Source organism: Anastrepha obliqua, chromosome 4 (genome assembly GCF_027943255.1).
Source record: "Anastrepha obliqua isolate idAnaObli1 chromosome 4, idAnaObli1_1.0, whole genome shotgun sequence".
NCBI classification, from domain to species: Eukaryota; Metazoa; Arthropoda; class Insecta; order Diptera; family Tephritidae; genus Anastrepha; species Anastrepha obliqua.
The window spans coordinates 89,705,976-89,715,679 of NC_072895.1; the positions used below are offsets into that span (position 1 = coordinate 89,705,976).

Genomic DNA, 9,704 nt, shown 5'->3' on the forward strand with positions numbered 1-9,704 from the left:
ATTTATAATTAATTATTCCAAAATTGGTTTATTTATAGGCTTGAGTACATATAAGAGAAAAGAAACTGAAAAAATTTTGAAAGAATTTTATTATGTCGAGATTTATTCAGTGTGGAAAATTTTGGTATAGAGCTCCTTAAACCTTTTCATTCTACAGTTCTTAAATCAAAGTTGTATTTTCTTGTACAGTACACGTTTCGTGTCGATAAAAGAGGACTTGAAAAATGCATTACTTTGCTGCATATCTGTTGGCGGTGCCTAAAGCTCCAAAAGTTCTGATAACAAGAAAATCTTGAGCTCCGCTGCTACTGAAGTTGACTCCGAATGCCTCTCCAAAGTGATCAGTGTATAGAATGGGAAGTCTGTTGAAGAACTGCTTGCTCAGGGTTGTGAGAAATTCTCGTCACTGTGTTACGCTAGCGGCTGATGCTGCTGATACCGGTGACGAAAAGAAGAAAGCCAAGAAAGAAGCGAAGAAGGAAAAATCACAATCTGAGGATGATGATTTCGGTATCTTCGAATAATCAGCCGCTAGTTTTACATATTAAAAGAACGCGCAAAAGTTTGTGGGTTACCGCTCAAGTTTCGGTCAACGGCGTCAAAAAGGGAAGGGCATAAAGTTGATGTAAAATTTGGTAGATTCTTTACGAGGTTGACACTTCGACCACATAGTCTTTTGACCCCTAAAATTTCATAAAAAAGTATAATATTTGTTTCTTCTCGTCTCGCAATTTGACAAATCTAAACACAGTTGAGTCTTATATCTATAAAATACAAGAAGGCCAAATTGTAGGAGAGAGAACGTTTAAAATTTCATTCGATTAACACTTTTATACGTTTTTATATATTTTTAACATTTTATAAATTTTTTTGTTTAATTTTTTAGTATAAATTATAAAAACTTTTTTTTTCTTTTTGAAAAATTAAATATTTTTATTGAATTTTTTTGGAAAATAATTAATTATTTACCTTGAAATTTTTTTTGGAAAAAATTTATTATTTTATTAAAAATTTGCTTTTTGTAAGAAAAAAATGTATTATATGTATTTATATTGAGAATCTTGAATTCGAAAAAAAATGAATATGGAAAAAATTTAGTTTTTTTATTGAAATTTTGTTTTGGTAAACATTTATTATTTTTATTGTAAATTTTCTTTTTGTAAAAAAATTAATTATTTTTAGTGAATTTTTTCTTTAGAAAGAAGTAAAATATTTTTATTCAAAATTTTTGGAAAAATCGCTGATACTTTTCTTTTTGGAAAAAGTTTAATATTTTTATTGACATTTTTTTTTTGGTAAAAATTTATTATTTTTATTGAAAATTTTCTTTTTTTAAAAAAATTTATTATTTTATTGAAAATTTTGTTTTGCAGAAAAAAGTGAAATATTTTTGTTCAACATTAATGGCAAAAATCTTCTTTTTTCTTGCATTTTCAAAAACACACCTTCAAATTTTTATTTCTATATTTTTTATATTTTTTGTTTTATTAATAGCTCAGCCAGTGCTCAGTGCACACGGCAAGTTTCTAATGGTATTCCCATAACTTTTCGGGTTATATTCAAATACGTACAGAAAATCCATAAAAAATTTGTGCTCAAGCGAAGCTATCAAATATTCACCGTTGCATGGTGCCAAGGTTCAATTTTTAAGAGCTTCGCTGCATAGAAGCCCGGAATTTACTAAATGCCCAATGTTTTGATGACTTTTAGGACATTTGTCAACTGCAGCTTCTTGGCATGGATGCGCGATTTCGGAACATTCCACAACAAGAAGCTTAGCGGCATCAAACTGAACAATTTTCGTGGCCATTTCATGACAGCACTACAAAATATAGTAGCCATAAACGGAAATCTGCTGCTCCAGCGTACGAGTATTACTTGCCACGGTGATTGGCATGTAGCAGTGACAGCATAATAGAAAACAGAATTGAAAAGCCCCGCGAAAAAAACACTATGGCCGCCGCGGTCTATCAACAACTAACCATCCTGATTGAAAAACCCTATATACTTATATGTAAATAATATTTCCATGTCCTCACGCTGCAAGCGTCAAGGCCCAGTAGGCATTTTCTTCTCACACGCAAGCACACATACATATACATCTAGCTCTAGGTGGTTTACTTATTCTGCATTGCATGCTTGAGTGCCATTAAATCCGCGCCGAAATAAGACAAAAAAAAACTCAAAAAATCACAAAAAGGCGCAGAAACAACAGGCGCAATGTAATAAACAGTAACAAAATAGTTGTGTCGGCAAAAGCAGTCAGAAAATTTCTACAAAAGCTGTTGAAAAAGCGTAAAACTGCATTGAAAAAATAGCGACGCACAGCAATAATAGAGTCTGGAAGACCAGCTGAAAAAAGCAGCAAGAGCATTGTTTTGAACATAGCGGAGGAAAGTTGTGAATAGTGGGTGTGGTAGACATTTTGCACTATTTTTCGTGAAAATTATAATACTAATCAGAAATATTTGGGTGCGAAATGAATTACTTTCCGATTTAATTTTTACTCTTCAACGAATTGCTCTTGAAAAGAAAGCCTCAGTAGGTCTATAGACAGCATTCCTCATACAAAAGTGGGTCAATAAGTGCCTAAAAATAGTATAAAAATAATCTTCCTTATTTCAGTCTACATTTCCCCTGACAGCCAGATGGCTCTGAATAACTAAATAAGTAAATGCTGGACATCTCTTAACGAGATGGTGGAATGATTTCGCCCAAATATCTTCCATTGAGGGCAAATGTAGGGCAGGCACACTAACGAAACTTAGCACCAAACTACCTAAGGAGGGCATAAACAATCATATATTAAGGGTATCATATACTAGGTATACCCTTACCGACGTGTAAGATACCTCTTACCTTTGAGAAATTTATAATGGCAGCGAATGCAGGATGGCGTAACGAGCCTACTTGCAGAATAGCCTGGCATTTGTGGTCGACTTTTAGTGCCAAACGCACCGCTTCTTTGCTAAGCCTAACTAAGCATAGTCTTAGCACAATAGCTAGGCATGCAGGCACATGAATGCTGTCATGGATGAAAGCGGTTCAGATGAAGCAAAGAAAGAGACAATTTTGCTTTGACGAGACACTTTTCCAAGACAGTCGGTTCTACCCAGTTTACTGGAACGACCTTGTAGTATGATTATAAGTTGAATATGCCTAATGTAGTATACTCAGTTGTTTTTAATTTAATTAATACATGCTTCATATTTCAAAGGTTCGGCATGTGCCTAAATTGTTTGTCCGCCCACTCATCGGAATCAAATTACATTTCTCTTTGTAAGTCAAAGATTTGCCATTCAAAGTAAACAATTGTTCAATGAGTTGAAAGGCTTCAGCACTGAAGTGGCGAAGGTATGCTACAATTTTCATCGGTTTAAGTTGGTTTTAGCAGGGATCGGGCAAGTTCTTCATGCGTATCACAATGGGATATGAGACTGAGTGTATCGCACAGTGGGCAAACGCTATAACCTAACCTATTTCAGTAAACATTTTTGTTTTTTTATTATAGTCTTATTTTGGCTCGATACAATTCACTCAGCATTTCCTACGGACCTTTGTTGTATGTGAAAATTTCCCAACTCCACCATTAAAAATTCGAAACGCATATCATAATTTTTTTTTTGTCTTACAGCTCTTTGTCAGCTTTGACCCGCTGAACCTGGTACCCCCATATATCTCGATCGCTTGCGACTTTCTTCCAACTTCTTACCCCAAGTTTATTGGTGTGCTCCTCTAGTTCGTCAATCCATTTTTTTCTCGGTCTTCCTCTTGCTCTGGCGTTGAAGACTCTGGCTTTTAAAATTTTCTTCTGCGCCCTCGTACCGTTCACTTTTGTTATATGAACCGCAGCCATCTTAACTGGTGCGCTTCGATCAAACGTATAGCATTTTCGCCATTCATAAGCTGATTAGCTCACCGTTCCACCTTATCCTCGAAACGCATATATTTGTGGTGTTTTTATGCTTAAGAATTAATATCTATTTAATAGTATTTTCTTCTTACAAAAATCCACGTAACAGATGTGCGCTATAACTAAAAACCTTTAATGGGGAGTTTGAGAAGCCGACATCCAATACTACCAATCCGGCTACCTGCGTAAACTATTACATCTGAAATAGTGCCGCAACATACCCAAAGAAATTCTGTTTTGTTTCCATTTACCTGCTATATACCCATCTCCAAAATATATATTTCCGGCGTACCAACTATTAAGCGAATCTTGACTGCAACGTGTTTCCGCTTCCTTTTCTTTGTTAATTGTGCTGCCAGCCTACAACATTTATGCTACTCTAATTTAGCAATTATGCTTTCATTCATTAAAATATATCTTCAGACAAACTATGTGCAAAACTATGCATACACATAAATATATGGAGGTTACACCTCTTTTACATATCAGAAGTTATGCACCACCCAGCACTCGGCACCACAGCTAGTCAATCAGTATTTTATTGCCAAGCGTTTCCGCAGCTCGTTATTCAGCGGAAATTTTTGTTCGTGGTTTTTCTGATTAATTTCGTGTTTTTGTAATTGTGATTTTTTTTTTTTTGGTATTTTTGTTCTATGGTTTACCAACGCTTTGCTGCTTTTGTGCTCATAATTTTCTACGCTTTTCGATAACATAAAATTTCAGGCAGTGTAAAAAAGGCTACCTGTTGAAGGGTGAAACAGTGCGGGGGGCAAAAAAGGAGTATGAGCAGTAAAGATGGAAGATAAAGTGAAAAAAATCAGAATAGTAAAATTAGAGCGGAGTGTGCGTGGCAACTAGCGTGCATATTTCGACCACTTGCAATACATCTTTCCAGCGCCGTAAGTAATGAGCGTTCAAGCACATAAATGATCCGTAGTTGACTGCTTTGAGCTGATAACTGGTAATTACTGTAGAACAATAACAATAAAAGCAAAGCAAAAACAAAAAAAAAACCAAAAACTAAATAGCGCACATGTCAGATATGGAACGGGAGAGTGAAAATGGTGAGCAGGCGGACACTGAATTGCGTCTAAGCCAAATGTAGCGCACAGTGTTGCAAGTAGTGGCAGAAATGCCAAAGTTAAATGTTAGAAAAGTAAATAAAAAATAGGCATAAAAATGTAAAACATAATTCGATTTGAATCTCCTCCTCTTCCTCTTGGATTTCAGGATTTCTTTATAACATTCAGGCGAATTGTAATCAGAAAGCCAGCTCCGCTATGCAACGAGCTTTTCAATCATTTTTTACGAAAACTGAAAGTATTTATTATTTTAAAATAAATTACGTATTAATAGTCATGCTTTTATTATTATATATATATATATATATATATCAACAAACAACAAAACTTTGCGTCTATTCACTAAAGATTTTTGTTAAGTGCCTCATTCATGTTTGATAGCTCATGGGAATAGTAATCCGCAGTTAGTCTGGTTTGGTTCCAGAAGATCATAATAAACAATACCGGCCATATCCCACCAAATAGACAGGAGAATCTTCTTGGGATGAAGGCCATCTTTAGGGGTCGGTTCTGGTGTTTCATCGTTATCTAACCATTGGCATTTGCGAATAGGATTATTGTAAAGGACTCATTTTTCATCACTAGTAACGATACGGTTCAAAAAACTTTCATTTTCAAGCCGTTGCAGCAGCTGAAAACACACATTCACTCTCTGCTAAATTTAATCTCTTAGCTATCATACCGACTGTCAAATTGGGCTCAGCTTCCACGAGTTCGAGCAAGGCGTCGGAGTTAAAGACTTGGAAAAAGAGACACAAATTTTTCATTAATATATGTTTTCCGCTTTGCACTTACCTATTTTTAACAAAAATACATAAAAATTGAAAGTGAAGAAGAAAACAACTACACTTAACGATGAAAACAATATTTTTAATGTTAACTAATAAAAAAATTAAGCTAAACGCAAAGGCCAATATGTTAAAGAATATGCCTGTAAAATTTGACTTTGGTATTTTGATTATTCTTTGAGTTGTATTCGACAGCGTGGAAATAAACGTATTTCGAGAAAATCGCGATTACAGTCTTTGTTCTTATTCATCTTTCGTTCGCATTTTATTACTTCACTTTACTCTAAACAGTCCTCATTTTTAGACTTTATATTGAGCTTAAAGCATTGAAGAGATATTCTTTAGTTTGTAAATGAATTCTTAGAACAGAAAAAAAGAGGAAAATTTGAAAGTGCTGGAGGAGCTGCCTCCCTTAAGAAACTCATAATGCCATTTGCTTTACTTTTCGTTCTACCTAAGCTCGCATGGCTTAGAGTTGTGTAACTTGCTTTTGGGCTGAAGATCGCAATAATGTAGTAAGTAGTTCTTAAGAAAAATGGGTGCTTTGAGTATATTTGTCCTACAGGATACTCCTAGATTTGCATTGTCTGCAGAGGAGCTGCCCTTATGTAGCCTTTACCTATTAATTTTAATAAGAAGTAGTGACTTCCTGCAAAATGAGCTTCCATTTCACTAAACTTTTGCACATAAGCTAAATTCAAGCTGAAACTGACAGAAAAAGAACTTTAAAAAAATTTTAAATTAAAAAAAAAAAATTTTTTTAAATTAGAAAAAAATAGTAGTGCGAGTCAAGGTAGGTAGGTAGGTAGGGTGGTTGTCGTAAGACACACTTAGACCTTCGGCAGGTCCATTGTGATACCACTGGATCTTATCCTTACTCTACGTGTTCCCTTTCAAACCATCCGGTTGCTTTAATAAACGAGCAGAGCTTCGTTAGTTTTAGATGGGCTATATCCGCTACATTGGTTAGAAATGCTGTATCAAAAGTGCGCAGCCTTCTCATAGCTAGGCTTTCACACTCACATAAAAGGTGTCTGACTGTTTCCTCTTCTTCTGTATTTAGACAGCTTCTACAGAAATCGAAGTAAGGTAGTCCTAACCTTCTAGCGTGGCTGCCTATTAAACAGTGACCTGTTAATACACCTATCTTTCCTATTTTTCTTATAGATTCTCTGTTGAATCTTAGCAAGATTTTCGATCGACCGCTGTTCCAGTTCGGCCATGTCTGTCTGCTTAGTTCGCATGTTGTGAGGTTTTGCCAGATTGTATTTACCTTTTTGATGGTTTCCCTGTCTATAAGTAATTTGTATCAGCGCCTTATCCTGTTCGAGATCGAGCGTTGTACCGGTTCTTGCAAGTTCATCCGCCTTACAATTTCCTGCAATGTTAATTACCAATAAAATTAAATTCTTTCTAAATTTAATATGCGGCTTGAAAAGTGACCCGAACATTTCATAGTTTCGTGCCTATTGGCGCCTATCACAACCAAGTTCGACCTCTGAAAATAGCTGCATGCCGTTTTCTATAATTTTCCCAAATTTTTTATAAAAGTTGTTGCAAGCGAACCAAGCGCCTCCAATCTAACAGCCGATATGCTCCTCACAAGCACTCAATTCTACTGCACCTGACACTCATAGGCAAGTGTTTGCAACTGCCTGCTTTAGCTATACTCGCATGATTACAATAAAACTACCACTGCTCCCTTTGCAGCCTTTTATCGCACACACTTTCACTTGTTCATTTTATCATGCGGCTATTTCGCCAGAGCTTTGCTTTTTTATATATGGCAAAAATATAATTAGAGCCCAAGGTAAGTTGGCCATAAGCAAATATAATTATTTAAATGGGGCTTTGATGTTGGAACTTTCATGCTTGTGTCTTTGTTGTTGCCATGGTTATAGCGGCGAATGCTATAACTACGTCTAGCCGCCAGAATTTCGTGGAAAATGCTCACAAATATATAAATAAAATGCCTTTTCTTAACACACATACACATACACACGCACTAATACACATACACTGTTTCTTAACTTGTTAACTTTCCCTTTTAAAACTGCTACTTTTTGGTTTATTTTTCATTTGCTTTTCTAATATTTTTCCAAACCGTGTGCCCCTTTTGGCAATTTTTCTATTTCCATAACGGAAATTAATAGCTAATTTGCATTTGTTGCACAAGATTGAAACTTAAAATGCTGCTACCCATCCATGTTATGCGCAAAATGGGGCGTTGCATACTTCGCGGCGCACTCTGCGGCGTAGTATTAATATTATTTTTGTTGGCATTGTAGTGACCGAGGTTAACTAGGAAAAGTTATTTGCGTAGGCTATCCAATTTCTAAAAATATGTTCTCCTTTGCTAAATTGGCATTAGTTTAGCTTTTGTTATAGGAATGTTTAAAAATAGCACCGAATAAAAAATTTGAATAAATTTTATGAAAGTTAATGGGAAATTTTTCTAGGGGCGCAATTAAATTAAACCAAATCGCGTTTTTTATGTGACGTGGGACTATAGATTGAAATCGAATGCGAAAAGCTTATTAAAATGGAAATTTGTTTATCTGTTCCTAGAGAGTGAGAGTTAATAATAGTAAATGATTTGGAGCATTTGAAGCACTAATATTTGGTTAATATTTCGCGCAGCTGCGATCATGTGAAATGAATATATAATACTGAAGTAATGGGCACTGATGTAGTTGTTTTTGTAGCAGCATAAACCTACCCCATATATTTGGTTGGTGCGAGAGAAATGCATTTTTTCCCCGGTAAATGGCTGCAGTTATCGATATCTCGTAAAGTGTCGATCGAACAATTTAAAGTTTATGCTCGTTGTCAAGGTGAAACTTCACACTAAAAACTCGTTGGCTTTTTGTTTAGTTTGTACCATTCAGTTGTGGGTTACAGGGTGTCAGTAAAGAGAACCTTCGGTACATTTAAACATTTTTTCTTTGATAAAGGCGAAAATGCAAGCCAGGCCATTGTGGCGAAAATTGTGAATGGTGTTTATGGAGCCGATATTGTAACCGCTTTTCTGTTTGCTTCTTTTTCCTCGTTCACTCCTCTCGGGAGCATAGGGCCTCGACAAGGCTCTTCCATCGTACACGGTTCTGTGCTGTTGTTTTTCCACCGTCCCATAAGATGTCGGCATATGCTAGTTCGCGCAGCATCGATCTTCTCCAAGTGTTTTTTGGTCGACCGCGACCTTTGCTCCCTTGCGGGTTCCAGTCCAGTGCCATCCTCGTGATGCTATCTGGTGGTTTTCTCAGTGTGTGACCTATCCAGCGCCACTTTCTGCGTTTGATTTGCCTAAGAATGGGTTCCTCGTTCGTTAATCTCCACAGTGCTTGTTTGGCCAGAATATTCTGCAGATGGCGAAAATTGTGAATGGTGTTTATGAAGCCGATATTGTAACCGCTAATTAGGTACAATTTTAGTTTCGTCGATTCCGTTCAATCATTTCTGATGTTGTAGCGAATGTAGATAATGTAGGTTTCGTCGATAAAATCACAGAAATAATCCAAGTTGTCCAGACTGTAGGTAGTCGTGATATCGCTCAGGAAAATCGCTATAAAAATGCACCATGAAACAATTCTAAATTAACATAATGGATCGAATTCTGCGAAGCATTGGCCAAATATAGTAATGAAATCGACAAATTTCTTAAATGGATGGTGACTGCGATGGCCAAACCAAGACTAATGGCAAGGAAGGTTCTACTGTGTATTTGGGGGCACTTCAAAGGGATTATTTATTACAAGTTGCTTTTGTATGGCCGAACACTAAATTCAGATCTCTACTGCCAACAACTGGACCGTTAGTAGCTAGCGATTGACCAGAAACGGCCAGTATTGACCAACAGAAGAGGTGTTATTGTGTTCCATCGGGGCAATGCAAGGCCACACACCTCTTTAGAGATTCGCCAAA

At 36.2% G+C, this 9,704-nt stretch overlaps 1 pseudogene; it reads left to right on the top strand.

Annotated features, from left to right (window-relative positions):
* The first annotated feature begins 224 nt into the window (after positions 1-224).
* Positions 225-524, top strand: LOC129243442 (60S acidic ribosomal protein P2-like; annotated as a pseudogene).
* The last annotated feature ends 9,180 nt before the right edge of the window (positions 525-9,704 follow it).